Source organism: Myodes glareolus, chromosome 17, assembly GCF_982192425.1.
Source record: "Myodes glareolus chromosome 17, mMyoGla1.1, whole genome shotgun sequence".
In the NCBI taxonomy this organism is placed as follows: Eukaryota; Metazoa; Chordata; class Mammalia; order Rodentia; family Cricetidae; genus Myodes; species Myodes glareolus.
The window spans coordinates 14,977,547-14,996,645 of NC_142042.1; the positions used below are offsets into that span (position 1 = coordinate 14,977,547).

Below are 19,099 nucleotides of genomic sequence, written 5' to 3' on the forward strand. Positions count from 1 at the left end.
TGGGTGAATATTATAATACAGTGCATGAGAGGCAGCTGACACAATGAAACAAATTCTCGTACTTAGAGATTTAAAACAAAGGAAGAAAATGTGATGAGTGTCTCAGGAGCAACTTCAGCCCTTGGAGAGTAAATGTAGGAATTAACTGATCAGTCCTCAGAGTTCTGTTATGGTCTGTGTTTCAATAAGGGCTTGAACTGCCCAGAGAAAGTAAAAAAATCCAGAAAATGTTTTTATACTTAAGATCGATGAATCGTCTTCTACATTAAATATTGACCTTTGTCAATGCCATAGATACTGAAGTATTTAGGAAGTCATAGATATGTGAGCCTTTTCAAAGAGTAAAAGGCAAGGATGAATATTCGTGTCACTGGATTAGCATTTGAACAATTTCAATTTAAACAATTGAAAAAGAAAGTACAATGAAATGTCGATTGAAAATACACAATAGCACTCCCGACACAATTCTTCAACTTTGCCCTATGTATTACTTTTACTGATTTAAAAAAAAAAAAAAAAGATGGGAAATCAAACTTTCCAAACTTTACACTCAGGGAAATCTTTCCTTTGGGATTTGAATGACCAATAATTAGCACAGTCCTACACAAAAATGCACTTATCTTAAAAAGCCACATTCTGCACATCCATTATGCACAGACTGATATTGTAGCCGTGGAAGGAACTGTGCCAGCCTCCCTCCTCTGGGTCAGGACTAAAAACCCCAGTTCACTCCTTCTTCTTCGTGTTCCTCCCTTAAATCTCTCATCAGATAGACCATTTGAACAACTGACTCAAGCTGTTATTTCTCCTATACCATTATCACAGATTTCCTCTGGGCCAAGACTCCCTTTTAAAGGCAAATGCACCAGGAAGAGTGATCTGCCAGCAGTTTCTGGTTGTTCCCATATTCCATGAGCTCCAGAGTCCCAGTTAACTTGATGAGCTGCTAATGCCTCTTCTCCTTCTTCTTCCAATTGACTCCACACAAAAGAGAAAGTTGAAGGAAATGAAATACCCAATTCAAGGAAATGAAGGAAGAAATGAATAAATACGATTTTCCCAAGGCCAATATCCTGTCCCCAAATCTGTCCTGTAGTCTCCAAAGCTTTGGGGCTCAGGAGTGTCCTGGCCTGCTGTGCAGACGAAGTCTAATCCTGGCTGTTCTCAGACTCAGAGACTAAGTAGAAATGTTTCTACCCAAAGATAAGAAAACTGAAAAGATCAACGTGTAACAGAAAAAAAAAAAAAAGCAACTATGGAAATTTGGATTCCACAAATGACTAGATCAGGACAGCATAAAGAATTGTTACAAAAAGTATTATTTGCTTTGTCTGGAGACTTGGGTGAGTCAGTAAACTGCTGTACTAGTGTAAAGTCCTGAGTTTGAATTCCAAGCTTCTATTTAGAAAAACAAAGTCACGATAGCAAATACCTGTAATCCCAAGACTTGAGGGACAGAGACAGGCAGATCCATGGAGCTCAGTATTCTCATCCTGCTCAAGTGAGTGAGCTGATGAAGGGGCATTGGGAGACCCTGTCTCAACAATAGAAGTGAAGAGTGACCGAAGAAGATGCTGGAGGTTGACCTCTGGCCTCCACAGAAGTGTGCGCACACATGCATAGGTTTTTACATGTACAGATGCATACACATGTTTGTGTGGTACTCCGAGTGTAAGTAGATTCTCATCTTTTTATCTTCATCTTTGTGTTCTCTTGCTTCTGCCAGAAAAAAAAAATGTATCATTTTGAATGAGTAAGTGGATTTCCCTTATTTTAAAAATGTTACTTTTTTAACAATTGGAGCATAAACATGGACATATTATACAAGGTTGGGATTGAAAACATGCTAATGGTTGCTGCAAAAATAAGTGAAACAACCAGGCCACAAACTGTGGCAGACTCCAAAACCTGAGGACCCTGAAGCTAATGGGTGGCGTTGCCTTTAATGGTGCAGAGACTATTTAAGTTGCCTATGCCAAAAGCAAAGCAGAAAAAAAACCTACTCAGGTTTAAGAAAGCAACCCTAACTACTTACTCTCAATTGATTAAGGGGAAGCGGTGTCACTGTAGTAGGGGAGGCTGGAGAGATGACTCAGCAGTTAACAGCACTGGTTACTTCTGCAGAAGACCTGGCTTCCATTCCCAACAGCCATTATCATCTGAAACTCCAGTTCCAGGGAACTCTTCTCCCTCTTCTGGTTTCTGTGGGCATTGTATGTGCATATACACGTACATACATGCGGACAAAAACTCATACACATAAAATAAAAATAAAATATTTTTTAAAATAGGAGAGGGCTTATTTAGAAGAAAGATTTCAGTGGGAAAGAAAGTGAAATGAGGGAGGGTAGTGAAGGGAAGGTGAAAATGACCAAAATTCAGTTTTTACATTTTTAAATAAAAGATAAAAAATTAAACTATGTTTATAAGTATTTATAGGATGTTGAAGGGGTGAATTAAAATTTAAAATTAGAGGAAATTTTTAGTCACGAATGCAATTAGCACTGAAAAGTCTGAAGCAGCAAGAAGCTTATGAGTTCCAGGCCAACCTGGGGTACATGCTGCATTATGAGCTCTTACGTCAAAAGAAGGAGGAGAAACATAAAGCAACAAAACAAAAATATTAGGGAAAGAATACAATGAATTAGAGTTTCTAGATTTTATATTAGAGTTTTGAACTGAGAAGATGGAAAAAGATTAACAGAGGGAGACCCATACATTAGAATATTCTAGCAATTTGTTTACCTTTAAGCAATGATCTTCCGCTTATCACATGATTTAACATACCTGCTCGATTTATGCTATGTTTTATCCCTTTTGCTCCAGTAGTACTGAAGATCCAGGATACTGGTTATTTTTATTTTTGTGCTCTCTCTATGTGCTAACTACCTAGAAGTTCATTTGATATTGAATGAAAGGACACGCTTGACTAATTTAAAAGAATCTGAATGTACTATTCAGAGGTGATGGTGTTTGGAGGAAGGAAGCCAACAGTGTTTTTAGCAAAGCAATTAAACTCTTTAGTCTCAGATTTCTCCTCTGTTAAAAACAAAACCAATACTCCTCTTAAAAACTCTCAGAATTCCAAAATGCACTAGTAAAGAGGTTTCTTCTGTGTTAAGAGGCACTAGAATGAAACTTGCTTATCCAAAGTCTAAAAATTATTACTTATAGCAAGATCTTAAAGAAATGCTTTGCTAAATTGAAATTTTATCAAAATAAGGCTCAAGGGGAAACAAAGAAGACAGCTAAAAAAATAACTTGTCAATCTAAAAGAATTAAAAAGTAAGAAGCCAGGTAAGTTCAAAATCAGCCAAAAGTAAATAGAAATGCATGAATAAAAGGGGTGTTTACCGTAGAGAGAAATGACCTTCACTGCTCAGTGTTAAAGGTATATAGAAATGACTTGGAATATACTTCACAGAAACAGAAAGAAGTGAAAAACTAAAAAAGGGGTCTGGTAAGATGCTTCAGCTGGTGGGAGTGCTTGTTTCCATCCCTGGTGATCTGAGTGTGACCTGGATCCCACATCCAGAAGGAGAGAAGCCACCAACCTCCACACACTCACCATGACACAAGCACACCCACATAAGTAAATAAGTAAACCAACAAATTAATGGCGAAATAAATAATAAATAAACGTTAAAAAGGAATTTCAAGCCCCTAAATAATATATAAACACGTATATGTATATTAACGATGTCTAAAATAAACTTTTAGATATTACTATTTATGGATAATAGATAGTTGATAGGTAGAGAATAGACGGATAGGCAGTATGTGTTCTCATGAACAAATACATGTGTGTTTGCTTTAGTATTTTGAACTTCAGAATAAGGAACTCAAGACTGGAGTAACTTGAGATGGAAAAGCAAGGCTGAAGTGGGCATAATGACAGCATTTTCTAAACAGTTAGCATATCTCTTGCTTCCAAAGTGAAGATAACCAAGAAACATAGGAAAAGCTCCATCAAACCCCATTTCCTCCATCCTACTCCAAATTCACTAATGCCTTTTGGGTTCTTGCCATTTCTTCCTGCAGCACTTCTCTTTGTTTAATATTAATTAAAAATAGTGTTTTATTAGCTGCCAAAACCTGCGTCATGTAAGTAACTTTAGAGTTCATTACAGGGAGCAGGAAAGACAAGCAGTAAAGGGACAACAAATAGAGAATACAGTAGAAATGTGTACTGTGTAGGACCCCATGGAGGATTAAGGTGTCTCATACCACTGAGAACATCCGGAGGAGTGTAGTATATTGCCCTCAGAATAACTTGACAATGAACTATTTCAGCGAATTATGAGTCTACCAGCTACTGTTCCCCACTCATAAGAAGATACCCCGTACAGCATCAACTCCTGGTCACCTTTAGATTTCCCAAGTTGTGTTCCTCCCGACTTCTGTGAATGAGAAGTTGGAGCAGAGAGTGGAAGACACACACACACTAGGTCTGCACTGGAGCAGGACACTATCTGGGAAAGCCTCAGGACTTGCTGAGTCTGAGGTTGGCACTGAAACCAGAAGAGGTGTGTTCACACGCAAAAAAAAAACCACCAGAATTTAAAGGGAAAAAAGAGAATCAGATCATGTTAAACGCAAAGAAGGATTTTAGTAATTAAAGAACTAATGTACAAAATGGGGATTTAGCTTCATAAGGCAAGACTGCAAGATATTATTAAAAATTACAATCAAATATATATTAATAAATGATTATATTATGAATACAAATAACTACAAATATATATTCATGATATATTGTATAGTTATGTTATGATATAAGTATATCTTATATATCATAATATCTAACTATATAATATATGTCATAAATTATTTAATAATACACACATACAATTAATCTATAATTTTACATATATATTATATATGCTACACATGTGAATAGTATCTTATTTGTATCTTACACCTTAGAGTCCTATTTTTAGCTATAAATTATTTGTGATATATATTATATAGTTGTTTTTGCAGTATTACTCTTACACTAGTCAGAGTTCAACAGAAGCACTTGGTGCAGGCTAGAGTCTCATACTTTTAAGACTGGTGGAATACTGAGGTGGGAAAAAGCATGGGAATTTTAATAACAGAAGGATTCACTCTTCTATCCTCTGCTGTTGTAAGTTTCCTTTTCCCAAACTCTCCCTCACATGAATGCAATGTCTACAGAAAGGCACACTCTATGGTTGTGCCTGGCTAGTAGGTCTCAGTGAAGGCATAAATTCCTTTCTCAGTGGAGAACATATGGAGCCCAAAGAAAGGAGGAAAATATATTGGCTGAAAAACAACTAATTAAAGCTGGTGACTGGACCAGAAATATCTTCCAACTTTTCTCTAAATCATTTAGAATTAGTCTCTGATAGAGAGTAGGAAACTTCAAAGTCCTTCCATTATTCTTGGAGTTACTTCTGTTCTTGCTTGCACATGATGGTCCAGATAGAAATGACACAGGCCATGCAAGCTTAAACTAGCTAGATTTTATGAGTCTGTGGCTCCTGTTTAATTTCCAAAAACTGAATGAAACTAGCATATTACTCTAAACCTGTGTCCTCAGAAAGAGAAAACAGACCAATTCATCAATGAGCACATTTAGTAAGAGCGCAGTGTGGTGAGACTGGGACAACTTTGGGTAGCTAATTGTGGGCACTAATATCACTTTTCCAGCTACTGAATCCAGAAAACTAACATATATTTAAATCCTTCTCACCATAATTGATCTACTCCACTTTGTCAAGTCTGCCTAAATATTTTTCTGAACCTCATCTGCATTCCAGCCCATAACCTCAACTTAGTGGTAGGTCACCCTCTCTAGATTATTGAAGTAGACTTCTATCTGAGTGTCTTGTTCTCCACTATCACCTCGCCAGTCAGACACTGACAAACACTCAAATTGTCTAGTTCTCTTATCTCTGGAGTCTGAGAGCTACAATGGCTTCCCCTTGGCTTCCAGTAAAAGAAAATGCTCACCAATGCCCTGGCCTGCGGGAAAGAAGTGAGAATGGGATGGGACAAGAGACACAAGAGATGGAGACAAGACAGGATTCTGATCAAGTCTTTTTTATTCAAGGGAATAATCCAGGTAAATTTGGGGTAAGGGAAAGGAGGAAATTCTCTTTGTGTATATGGGTAACTAAGCAACTTACTAGGCAACCTAACCATGTTTTAATGGTCAGGTGAAAAGTCCTTAACGACAACATGGAGAAAAGTCAGAATGTTCAGAACACAGGAACAATGGAGCAATAACTCCTTGCAGAGTTAGCATTTGACAGATCAGAACAGCAGGAGAAGTCAAGAGCAAGACGGTGGGTGAAACTGATTCAGGGAGCAGTAAGTCTCCGACACACCAAGCCGACCAGTGAGACAGGAGTTTAACTTGTACTTCTCAGTCTTTCTCAGTTCCAATTCCTGCTTCCTCATAGTCATGGACCCAATGTTGTGCAATTCGCAGGCAGCTTCATAGTAAAATAAACAGGTAAGTCTAAGCTATGTAATCATGTTTTTAAATTATAGAATTGATTTTCATAAAGGTGGCAGATATCCTTTGCTCGCTCCCCCTGTGTGTGTGTGTGTGTGTGTTTTACATAGCCGTGTAGTATGATACACTGTGTATGTTTTACAGAATTGATTTTCACATAGGTGGCAGATATCTTTTGCTCTCTCCCTCTGTGTGTGTGTGTGTGTGTGTGTGTGTGTGTGTGTGTGTTACATGGCCGTGTAGTATGATACACTGTGTATGTTTTAATATCAGGTTATCTGATAACTCAATATGTCACTGAAGGAATTTAAGAAATTGATTCTTTTTTAACAAAATAACTATTTAACTTAAAAGAATAAGAAAAATTTCAGAACAACAACAGTAACAGTAATAAGCACCATACAGAGACAATCCCTGTTCATAGTTCAGGTGTTTATCCTGGTCCTCTTCCTAAATGTCAAATAGTTTAAAAATGAAAACCTTATGGCTCTAGTTTTCCATTATTATCTCATAGTACTTAACATTGCTATCCCATATCATTAGAGGTTAAAAAATAAAACTTTTGAGGAGCTGGAGAGATAACTCAGCTAAATACACTTACTATTCTTCAGGGGACTGAGCTGCAGCAGCTCCTAGCCACCTCAAACTCCAGCTCCAGGGGATGGACCTTCTTATGGTCTCTGGGGTATCTGCATCTACGTACACATATAAACACCCAGACACAAAACATAACTAATAATAAAATGAATATTTTTTAAATAAATGTGTTATTTAAAAAAAGCTGAACATGTGATCACCTCAATAGATGCTGAAAAAGATCTTTGACAAAATCCAACACCCCTTCATAATAAAGGTCTTGGAGAGATCATGGATACAAGGGATATACCTAAAATACCTAAGCATAATAAAGCAATATACAACAAGTCAATTGCCAACATTAAATTAAATGGAAAGAAACTCAAAGTAATTCCACTAAAATCAGGAACAAGATAAGGTTATGCTCTCTTTCCATACCTATTAAATATAGCACTTGAAGTTCTATCTAGAGCAATAAGACAACTACAGGAGATCAAGGGGATATAAATTGAAAAGAAAGAAGTAAAAGTATCATTATTTGCAGAGGATATTATAGTATACACCTACAGTCAATAAACATCATTAGTCAAATGGATGGATGTAACCAGTCTTTCTCTGTCCCATATGCCAGCTCCCAAATAACCACATGGAGACTTCTTATTAATTATGAAAGCTCTGCCTTAGCTTAGGCTTCTTTCTAACTAACTCTTACAACTTAAATTAATTCATTTCTAGTCAGCTATTTACTGTCACAAGGCTCATGGCTATGACTTCTCCTTCTGCATGTCTTGATTCCTTTGCATCTAGCTGGCAACACTGCCTTTCTTCTTCCCAGAACTCTCTCTGTTCCCAGAAGTCCTGATTAAACTCTTCCTGCCTACCAATTGCTCATTCAGTTATTTATTATACCAATCACAGTGAAACATCTTCACATACTATAAAGGAATATTCTGCAACAAATATACACCAGATTAATTTAAAAAAAATCAATAACCTTCCTATACACAAAAGTCTTGATGTAACTCTAACCAAGCAAGTGAAAGACCTGTATGGTAAGAACTTCAAGTCTTTGAAGAAAGAATTTGGAGAAGATATCAGAAGGTGGAAAGATCTCTCATGTTCATGGATCAGGAAAGACTTCAAGTGGAGGGAGTGGGACACCAACCCAGCCACATAACCTTCAACCTACAGTCTGTCCTGCTTGTGGGGCATTCTGGGGTAAGGGTGGCCTAGAGATTGAGGGAGTGTCCCACCAATGACTGGTCTAACATAAAACCCATGCAAGAAGAGTACGACCACTGCTGGCACTGCCTGGAGCACTAGGATCCACAGGTTAGATGACCCAGAGACTAGGATAGAACCAAGCATGACTGGAAGCAAAAAAAAAAAGTCAATGTAATAACACCTAATGATATTCCACTACACACATAGATTGAGGCCTAGCCAAGTTGTCATCAGAGAGGTTTCATCCAGCAACTGGTGGAAACAGATGTAGACCCACAGCCAAATATTTGGCAGAGTTCGGGGAATCCTCTAGAAGAGCGGTTATAGGAGCCAGATGGATCAAGGACACCACAAGAGATCTCACAGACTCACTTAACCTGGGTTACTAGGGGCTCACAGAGACTGAAGTGACAACCAGGAAGTCGGCATGTGACTGACCTAGACACTCAGCCTATATGTTAGAGTTGTGTAGCTTGGTCCTCTTGCAGAACCCCTAACAGTGGTAACAGGGGTTGTCTCTGACTCTTTTACTGGTTTTTAGGTCTCTGCTCCCCATACTGGGTCTCCTTGCCAAGATTTAATACATTGGGAGGTGTTTAGGTTTACTGCAACTTGATGCCACGTTTTGTTAATACTCATGGGATACCTGCCTTTTCCTGAACAGAAACAGAAGAATGCATTGAGGGTGGGAACATAGTGGGGAGGAGTTGGTAGACTGGATGGAGAGAAAGAAGGGGTAACTGCATCTGGGACATAAAATAAATAATTTTTTTTTAAAAAATGTATTATTACAATTATTTTAATACAATTAAAAAATTGTGCATGTAGGTACACCACGGCATGCACATGGGGGTCAGAGAATTACTTTCAGGCACGGGTTTTCTGTGTTCACCCCATAGATGCCAAGAATCAAACACAGGTGATCAGGCTTGGCAGCAAGTATACTAACCTGCTAAACCCACTCAGCAGTCCCATTAAATGCTTTTAAAATGCATTTTAGTAGTGTACAATTTCTTTAGTCACTCCCTCATTGTTTATCTTTAAACAGTAACGGAGCATTTAACTACAAACCTAGCAATCACTTTAGTGTAGATTTCTACCAATTTGGGCTAGAGGAGAAGGATAGTATTTTATTTCTGTGTACTTGGTGATGACGTTTTCAGGAAAGCTTACTAGCCCTATAGGAAGATGTCTATCTTACCAGCATTCTTTCAGGGATCTGCACCATCTTTGTAGAAGAGTATTTGACATTTTAGAAGTAGATTTATTTTTTATGGGCTGAGCACTTTTTCATAGCGATATTGCTTCTGTGTTTCTATTGTGAATTGTCTAGCCTTGGCCCATTTTTCCATAGGAGAATGAAATAACACATATTTTGCCAGCAGGTTTCAACACACATGGGAAAAAGCTATATTCATGGAATGTGCCTTTGAACCTGTATTCAAAAGGACTCAGGCAGAGGTTAGTGGTGAATAAAGCAGAGTTACTTTTGCTTAATGACACAGGTGGGAAAAGAATTTGTAGAACATGTTTTTCTTGAAAATAAAATATCTGTGGCTCACCATGTGGGCACAGGAACAAACCTACAAATCGGCTCAGAAGTGCTTTCATAGCCGGAGCCGCTGGATGCATGGTATAAATATCTGCCTTTTGTATCACAACATCCCTCTAGAAGGGAAGAACTCACGGTGCTTTCAAGACTAAATTTAGGAATTGATAATTCACAGGGCAGTGAAGCCAGAAACCTGTTAGCAATCAGGGAGCAGATATGCCAAAGACCTATCTGCTGCCTGATTGCTAACAGGTTTCTGTATATTTTTCTTGAGTGTCAATTCAACACATCCTCTTGCCTCTGTGTTAGACAGAGTTATGACACAACACCAAGACTTCTGTAGGAACTTCCCGGGGTTTAAAAATCACTCCCAAACAGTAGTTTGTTCTTGAATTAATGAAGAATTGTATTTGCTAAGTTTAATTGGTTATCTCCCCCACCTGCCCAAATAGAACAGGAAAAGCAATAGAGAAGATGTGGATGATGGAGTATGCAAACATAATTTTACCCCATAGTTCTTGAAAGAAAAGCTAAGTCATTCCTTTATATTCTCCCAGTCATTCCACTTAAATAAAAATAAGATCATCCTGTTTCTATCTAGATATTCTGCTATTTCCAGGACAGTGTCTTATTATAAATTTGTTTGTGTGTTGTCTTAGATATTCCTTCATGAGGATATTTGCCTATGTGCCATGATATGTGTGCATGGGTCATTTGCAATATTTTGCTATTACAAACAATACCACAGAAAACACCTTCATAATTATTTTTCATTTTTTTCCTTTCATTATTTTAAAATGGTGCTTTTGTTTATTTCCAAAGCAGCCAAGAGGGACCTGCTGTCTACCCCAGTCTTGTCCTGCTGACAAGGGAGCAGCTCTTCCCCTCTGGCAGGGAGTAGAATTTGTTTTTTGCTGAATGATTTACTTCCCGTGTGAGTTTTCTTTACTTCTGTTGTTTGGTGTTCTATAATTACTCATTCTTGGGTCTCTCACTTTTCAAAACAGCTGGAACATTTCTCTCCATTATTTTTTTTTAAATAGTTCATAATTTTTCTCTTCCTCCTGGGCCTTTAGATAATGATAGTTCCATCTTCTATACCACTTTGTTTTCTTGGGTACCACCTCTTCATTCTTTTCTTCTGCCTTCTGGGAGAGTTTCTCAGTCTGATCTTTTAATTTGTTAAACATTTCTTTGGCTGTGCCCACCGAACTCTACCTTACCATCAGCCTAGTAAGTATTTCCCCATCACATGGACTTTTCTCACAGATGCTTTAGCTTACTCGTCTGTCCTAAGCATGCATTCGCAGAGCTATGTGCTGCCCACTGCAATGCAAATACTCTATGAGACTGATGAGTGCAAAAGTTAGACACATTGTTATAGACCCCAAGTCTACATCCTCTTCTGTGCATCTGCCACTCTGCTGTTGTCTGTGCAGGGTAAGAACTGCAGTCGTTGCTCAAGTCCTCCTTCAGCGAAGCTAGGGAAGTCTAAGAAGAAAGGGAAGTATGATCCTAGAGTGGAACTCAAAATGATCACACTATTGGTGCTGCCTATTCTATTTGACTGTAACGCCACCAAAACGTTCTCTCAAAAAGTCTTCACTTAGTAGCGAAGCCAGTAGAAGAGCCCAGCATCACAGTCCATCAGGCCCGTGGATCAGAAGGAAGTGCATGCGGCTGGGCAAAGAAAGCTGCTGTGCAGATTCTGCCCACCATCGTTCTTTATCCCTTGTTCTCTCACCCTGATCTGACATCTCAGACCCAAATACCCAAAGTCAGCGCCAACCGCTAAAAGACAGGCACTCATGGCCAGTACATAATAGCAGGAAAGATAAAAAACAAAAATTAAAACTTTCACCCCTAGTTCATGTGTTCACATTCATAGCCAATCACCCTGGACTTTGGGCGATGTCAGTCACACTTTTTTGTGTGTATCCAGCCAATTACACAGCAGTCGGATCTCCTGCATGTTCCCACACTGCTGTCCCACAGTGTTGTGGTGCTGGGTGCCCCTGGAGTCTCTTTCCATTTTTCTCTTATTGTTGCTAGGACTGATGTTTGGCAGAATGTCCAGTAGTCCTTCTTGCTTTCCATCTTGATGGAATATGGAGGCTGAAAATGCCATATTGATTCACATCCATGCCAGAGTCTCTGAGATAAATGCTTAGAGTGAGGCTGTGGAACAGTCTGCCTAAGTCACTAGAGCTTGCCAAATGGTCAGAATTATACATTAAATAAACATATTGATCAATCTTATCTCCATAATCTTGTTAGTCCAATTTGATGTCTTCATAAAGAGACTGTTATAAAATCTACTGTGCCATATCCAACCACACTGGATTGTTTCTCTGACAAGAAACCCACCTTTATGCAATCTCTGCTCTTGTTGCTTAAATTGGTAACATCTTTTTTTATTTACTTTTTTCTGCCTTTTTTTCTTCTTTTTCTTTCTTTTTTTATTCTTTGAAATTTCCTTATGTATTATAGATGCCTCTCCTGATCCTCAGTCATTATCAATTTATATTTTGTTAGTTCCACTGTACAGCATTTTGGTCATAGATATATTTAAGTATGGTAAACTTTAATGACCTACTTTTATACCTGAAGGATCCCCTACCCTGTGACCCTCTTCTGGGTAGAGATTGTCTCTGGTCATCTTTTCTTGCCATGACCTTGAGACTGTCCATCTATATTGACAGAACCAACCAATAAAATTTTAAATCCTCTACAGAGCCCAGACTAAGTGTGTAAGACACTTTTAAGCACTTTTATTTGACTTTTAACATCACTCATGTTATCATCTTCAGGGATGAGACCACTGGAGTTCTAGAGAGAGACAGGTAGCTTGCCCAATGTAATGCTAAGATGAGAATTCCTGTGAGTTCCAGAGATTTGATCACTTTGACCCAGAGTTTCTTGTAGGCTCTGTGAGTAGAGAAACTTGGAAATATTAATCAATAAATAAGATTGACATTTTTCTTTAGAAGCTGCTATTTCCAGTACATGAGAAACACCACATCCACTGTCTAGCTATTTCAAAATAATCCTGAAATTTAGAGGATTAAATTGCATTCATTGTGAGAAATAACCTATGTGTCCCCCTTTTTTATAATAATCTTTTGGGGAGACTATAAAAGAGTGGGCTTCGAAACATTCATTCTCAATACATGACCTGATCGTGCGCCCATTTATCAGTCCCACCTTCAATTGCCCTTTAACATATATAGCATTTTTGTTACTCCCTGGCATTGGGCAGGGTGACAATCTGGTGCTGAAAGAAAAATAATTCTACTAAACATCACTTGAGGTAATGAGTTGAGTCCTGTCTAATCTCTGCTACTGCTCCAAGAAATCTGAAGTATCTAATCAAATAAGACGATCACCAAACAAAGTTCACAGGTGCATCCTGAAAGCATGCATGGAGTTGCCTAATTCTGATGTCCTGGTAGCTCCTTACAAGCTGCCAGACAGTATTTCAAGGGCAAGTTTTCAATGATTTCTATCATGGCCTACCTGGCCATCAACCAGATCAAGGAGGTGGAATGGATGGCTTGTGCCACCTGATCTGCTCTGCCACCCTCTTGTTTTTACAGGCCTGGAGACATAGTCCAAGGTAAATGTCACTGATATGTATTCCCCTAAAGCTGAATAAAAACAAAGGCAGAGTTTATTGATTTTTTAAAATTAATTTCTTTCTGCCAGACTTCATTTAGGCTCGTTGCCTACTTACTTTGATACCACCTGGGCAAGCAGAAATTTCCATAGCTGATTCAGAACAAGGGAAAACAAAACAATAAAGATCTTAAAAGGCAATAGCTCTAATTGGCTAAGGGGAGAAAGAGATCTACTCAGATGTCCTGGAGGTGCGCAGGTCATGGGCACATTTGGCTGTTACTTCCCTGCCTAAAACTGAAGATTCTTGTTTTGGAAGATTTTTGGTCTGGTCAACAAATTCCCATTCCCATTTAAGTACTGTAAATATCTACCTCATTAAATGCATGGCAAAATATATGTCAGAATTACTAAACACAAAAGGTAAAAGAAATCATCCCATCGTCTTGAAGTTTCTTGTCAAAAAAGGAAGGAAGGAAGAAAGGAAGGAAGGAAGGAAGGAAGAAAGCAAGAAAGCAAGAAAGGACACTCAGAATAAGTGAAACATAATGCCCACAAACACTGGGTTCAAAGGCTATCCAAGGTCAAAATATTTATGATTTCGTGAAAGCATTTAGTCAAGGGTGTTTTGACTTAGAAATAACAAATTTTTCAGATCCAGGATGTTCTAGATCCTGAGTGTGTGTATGTGTGTGTGTGTGTGTGTGTGTGTGCGCGCGTGCGTGCGTGTGAATTTGGAAGGCAAATATAAAGGGCCACTTTAGAAAGAAGGCAGCTGCATGAGAGGGTTCATCATCCAGTCCTCTTTCTTCAGGAAACATTACAAAATTAACCTTTGAAGCCCTTCTCCTTTGCTGCCTCCTGTAATAGAAGCAGCGAAAATGACCTGCAACAGGTTCAAATGGTGTCACTTTGGGAGATGAGAAGGTGTGATTTATGTCTGATCAGGAAGACATGACCCCATGGAGGTTACAAGCCTTCTGACTCCTGGGTCCTGACCCTGAGAGCAGAGATAAGCCAAATTAGATGCAACCTGACATGCAGAACCTGACGCCTATGCCACGCACATTGCAGGACTGCATATTTTACTTTATTCAGACCAGAGAATTTTAATTCATTAAAGCTTTTTCTCTCTTACTTTCTCTCAACACAAACATACACACATGATCTGTTTTTAATAACTTAGAATCAGAATGCAAACTTCCAACTTGTATCACAGTATCTTAAAGATGACCCAGGTCTGGTTGCTAGGCAAGTAGCCCTGTTGCCTGCGCAAACGTATGGTAGGCCACAATTGTTTTGTGCAAGGCAACAGATAAATGACATGGATTGAAATGATGGTAAATTTAAATTGATGGCCTAATTAGTATTATCTCTTTTTGTATTCGTTGTAAGAAAAATTATCCAGGAGGAACTCATTTTGCATTAATGTTGATATAAAGTGTAATTCTCCAGGATTTTCATTGTAATTTGGCATTAATTAATGCATCATTATTTTAAAGTGTTAATTAAATTGTTACAGAAAGGGACATCTGCATTGGCTCAGAAAGGAAATCACATGAACAATTAGTTTTGTGACGGTCTAGGGTGCTGCATCTGAGATCAAATATAGGGCAACAGCAGAAAGACCAAGGGACACTTGGACAGGAAGAGCTCTGCCTGGTATGGCACAGTGAGGTCTGGACACCCTGTGACCACTTCTCCCTGTTCACTATGTCCATGAGAAGAGGGGGAAGACTCTAGTGCATGAAATACTCACTCTGGGCTTTAATGCCTAATAGGAATCTGATTTGATATTTCTGGGCACTTGGAAGATGTCATTCACATTTCTCTGTGTCAATAAAAAGAATACCTGATTCCTTTTGGGTAAGTGGTGAAAGTCTCATTCAGAGGTGGTGGCAAACAGGCAGGTTCCATACAACACAATGATAAGTCAAAGGGGAGAGAATCTGTGGGGAGTCCTGAGGTAGTGGCCCGTCATTATCAAGACATCTGGAAGTCATTGAATGCTATCATGGTTTAAGATATATAATTCCTAGAAAATTCCACCCAGATGTCATATATCAAGAACTCATGGGAATTAGATATAGCAATGCAGACTTTTGACTCAATGTATTCTGAAATTTAGAGGCACTATATAAATTGGGCCCCAAATGCCCTGTCATCATAGCTCTATAGGGCTCAGACATTTGGAGAATCTTACTCCATTAGTAATATTATCTTAAATTTGGTCCTGGGGTGCTTTGTTCCACTGAATGTGCAGTCTATGTTAATGATTGCAAACCAAGACTCACACAAAAAGATTATAAAAAGGATATTTTTGTTCACAAAGATCTTCCTTTTGTAGACACAATGGGACCCTTGAATTTTTTAGGTTCTGTGAAATGTCTCTCATGGAGAACTCTGTTCTCTGAATATATAAGGGAAAAATTGAAACTCTGATGGGCAAATAGAAGTCCGTCCTTTCATCCGATGATGAGGTAAACTGGGAAGATTAGCATCTATCTCTGCTGTCTCTTGAGTTCCCCTTATAATAATATAGACAGTGCATCCCTGTGTTCTTGCAGGCAACTGTAAGCTTAGGGTAAGACTGACTCAATAAATGGTTCTCAAATCCATGAAGCTCCTGAGAAATGGCTTTTCTAAGCAGAGGTGGCGACAGAATAGTCAGTTTCACAGCGGTGTATTTGGAAACGATTCACTTTTTAGACTAGCTAGTGGTCACCAACCCAAGATGCTCAATGTCTGTAGCTCTACTGCTCAGCACAAGGGGCTGTAAAATGTGAGGGGCCTTGGAACTGAGCCCCAGGGACATGCAATGAAAAGATGTAGTGTGTGTCTCTAGACCTCTATTGGCAGAAATAGAAATGCTTCCCCAACAAAACAAACAGAAGGGAAGATGGGAGTTGGAGTCGAAGACAACATGCGTGCAAGCAGAACTTCTTCTGTGCCAATGTCAGGTAGCTCTTAGATGATGTGAGTGAGAATGTCTGAGAAGAAGCTGTGTCTACAAAGCCTAACCAACTGACTTCAATGACTGTGGAGAGGTTAGAGTGTTGCAGATACAAAGCCTAGTTGCAGTTTCTTGGGGTTATCTTTAGTTTCCCTAAAGAACCATTCATTGCCCACCTCTGTGCCAAAATTTATGGCCTGATAAAAATAGAAACAACTGAAAATCTTATTCTCTACGAATCAAATGGTTAAATATACCCCAAAGAAGCATCAGAGGCCTACAGCCAGGATTTTTCTGAATGGCTGCAACCTGCCTCATGGTTTATGCCTTTATTTTCTAAAATGTCTTAATTTTGAACTTTGCTGCTACAATAAAAGCTCTATGAAATTGCTTCCAGGTTTGAACCCGGAACTAGGAGTAACCTAAATGTGTGTTTCCAAGGCATGGTCACTCAAATCTGGCTTCAGAATGAATTGTTTCTGATTCCCTTCTAGGTGAGAGCAGGGAACCAACAGTTGTAATGGCAGTTGTAGGAGGAGACCAACAGCTGAGGGAAAGCGGCAGTAAACCGGCATGCGCATTAGTAACTTCCCTATGAACCAACTGTAAATCGGAAGGGAAGCCTGGAGACTATTGACATCCTGACGAATTCAGCGAATAAGAGAGAGAAACCGCGTCATTCTAGGTAGGCACCACCCCTAGTTCCTGAGAGGGAGTATAAAAGACCTGTCCATACCCTGGATAAACTCAGACAGCATGAGACTGTTAATCTCAGGGTCATGGGTTCAAGCCCCACACTGGGTGCCAGAGGTTGCAGGGAACAAAGTTCAAGTGAGTAACCTCTTCAGAGAGGGGGCGAGAAGGTGCAGAATCAACGGCACAAATTCAGAGAGCCAGGTAAGAATCAAAAGCTGGCCTGTGTATTGAGGGGATGGACAGGCCTCTTATACCCCAACCTGGGACTCAGGGGTGGTACCAATCTGTAATGCTGTGCTGTCTCTCTCTCTCATTGGCCCTGGTCATCATGACATCAGCTGTCTCCACGCCTCCTGGAGACTTTAGCCTCTTCCTTCAGGTGGTGGTGTTCCCTCTCTTCTCTGAGACTTGGATTATTTCCAAGTGGAGCCCAGCCTCTTTTGGACATCTTTTCTGGTCTTGTCAGATACCCTAAGGGCCCCAAAGAGCAGGGATCAAACAGCTGCATTTTCTGTGCGGCTTTTCCCGATTCCACAGTAACTGTTCCATTTGCTCATGCTAATGATTTACTTCCTTGTAACTGTTTATTTCAGTTTAGACTTCCAATTTGGAAAAGACTTGGGAAATAATACTGGCAAAGGCTGACTTTAAAAGACAGGACAACTTTCGAAAATGAGACAAACACAGGCATGTGTCCAAAGGTCACAACCCCTATCCTTGCCCCCTACAGGGCACCTTCCTGGTCCTTCCTTCCACTCCTCCAATGCTAGCTCTTTCCTCTTCCTAAGTCCCAAATTTTCTCCCTTCTCTTCCTCCAGGGACCTCACCCCTCCAAATACAGTCAGCTCCTTTACAGAACTTTGTAACTGCCTCTTTGTTTTGCTTCAACCTTCCTATCTTGCCCCAGGCCTTACACTCTGAACTACAGTGGGTCTCTCAAGTTAATTTTGCCAAACAAAAGCCTATTTAGGCTTTCTTAGGGAACAGAAGCAGCATTCAACTGTGGGTGTTAAGTAAGTCTTTCTCTCTCTGTCTCTCTCTGTCTCTGTCTCTGTCTCTCTCTCTCTCTCTTTCTCTCTGTGTGTGTGTGTGTGTGTGTGTGTGTGGTGTGTTGGGTTTGTCATCTTATGGTTTCAGTGGTTATCTGGGCTTTTTAGTGAACCCTGGTTTCTTTGTTAACAATGCTTCTGCCGCTCCACTCAGCAGATGCCAATTCCTTGCTACAAATGACGTGTGTCTGGTTCCCTTTGTAGGTGTTTGTAAGAGCCAACGGTAGCTCTTCTGCCACTTTGGGCACTAGGTAAAGGCCTCCGAGAGGTGCAGCCCACAGAAATTCAGCAATGACATGGAAGCGTTTCCAGACCTCAGGTTTCCATGTGGGAAAGAAAATGAACACAAGAGCCATCGCTGCCTTCCCAGAAATGAGGGGACTCCTGAAACCCCAAGAAGCTCCTTTTAATTTTTAAGCCTCAGATGCTGCACATCCCTTGCTCTAAATTTAGTGTTGTGGTATTCAGTTTAAACCACCTTGTGTCCAATAATATACTTCCTGGCCTGCCCCGAGGTCCTCGGGAAGCATTTTATCTTTGATATAATTGCCAGGGTGAATCCCTAGTTATAACATACTCTACAGCATATAAAATAATTGTTGCAACTGAACCCATCACATAAATATTAGTGATTGAAGAGACTGGTTGGGATAAATCAATGTGGGTGACATATTTAATAAACTTTGTATAAACATTGTTTGCAACAGCAATAAATAAAAATTGTCCTTAGGAATTTTACATATTGCACATTCCTCTATTCACGGGGAGAGCACCGGCTTGATTTCTAGCTGCAGGAAGTGGCAAGCAAAGGGTTTTAAAACCTGCCCGGATTGGGCACGCGAGCTGAGTCAGGGAATGGGGGTGCCATAAGCAAGGTGAACCCTGAGACCGACACTCTCTTTTGAGCTGGATATCCACTCTGTCTCTTGCCATGTGAACCAGTCTGGGTC

At 39.6% G+C, this 19,099-nt stretch overlaps 1 long non-coding RNA gene across 1 annotated transcript; it reads left to right on the forward strand.

Moving 5' to 3' along the window:
* The first annotated feature begins 6,188 nt into the window (after nucleotides 1-6,188).
* Nucleotides 6,189-18,874, forward strand: LOC146891169 (uncharacterized). Its single transcript, XR_014997783.2, has 3 exons — nucleotides 6,189-6,481; nucleotides 16,899-17,089; nucleotides 18,354-18,874. It is a non-coding gene; the product is annotated as an uncharacterized LOC146891169 (long non-coding RNA).
* Nucleotides 18,875-19,099: the final 225 nt, after the last annotated feature.